Source organism: Pinus tabuliformis, chromosome 2_1 (genome assembly GCF_031772625.1).
Source record: "Pinus tabuliformis cultivar Carrire ecotype Pingquan chromosome 2_1, CPIR1, whole genome shotgun sequence".
Classification (NCBI taxonomy): Eukaryota; Viridiplantae; Streptophyta; class Pinopsida; order Pinales; family Pinaceae; genus Pinus; species Pinus tabuliformis.
This window is the reverse complement of record NC_142299.1, coordinates 100,244,106-100,244,987: the sequence shown is the minus strand read 5'-3', so window position 1 is coordinate 100,244,987 and position 882 is coordinate 100,244,106.

The window sequence follows — 882 nt, the reverse complement described above, 5'->3', positions numbered from 1 at the left end:
TTATATGGTCTAGTTATATCTAATCTGAGTTTCTCCATAATCACTTTGGGCATAAGATTATGTGAAGCACCTAAATCCAGCATGGCATTGTGCAAAATGAAATCATGAATGTTAAGACTAACATAAAATGGTGGCACATTACCATCTTGTGATTTTCCCTCAACTTCTGGTCCAAATAGAAATTTAGGTTGATCATCACTTATGTTTACAATATATGTTCCCTCCTCTATCTTTAGTGATTTTATAACTTGACTTCTATATACATCATTTTTCATTAATTCAGTCAGAGGAACATAAATTTTAACCTTTGACAACTCATTTTCAATGTTAAAAGAAGGTTGAGGCTTGTCTACCTCTATTACAGTTGTATCATGTTTTTGAGGGGTTTCCTTTGGATGGTCAACCTTTGCTTGACTTGTAGAAGGTGTATCAATTTGGATCTTTTTAGGAGGATTTGTTGCAGCTTTCTTACTTCTTAGATTATATTGTTTATGCACTTCCATAATGGAATTTTGATAGCCCTTTTTGTAATCCTCTGATTTTGTAGGCTTCACATCTTGTTGTGCTAATAAGAAAAAATATTGTTCCTCTTTGGTCAAGAAAACAATATCAATTTCTCCATCACCGAAGAGATTGATCTGATTCTCTTATGGATCATATGTTGTCTCATTTTCTTCCTCAGCATAATTTTCTTGAAAAGGAGGTCTAATTTGTTGTTGATCTACGTGGTTTCATGGCTCTCTTTGTTTAATCTGGGGTTTTTGTCTTCTAAAATTTGGATTCCTGATCTGAGGTCCCCCTTTTGGTTCTTTAGGTGCAACTGTATCTGTCAAAGTCATTCTTTCCATATCTTTAACTAGAGTGTCTAGTTTCACATCTGAT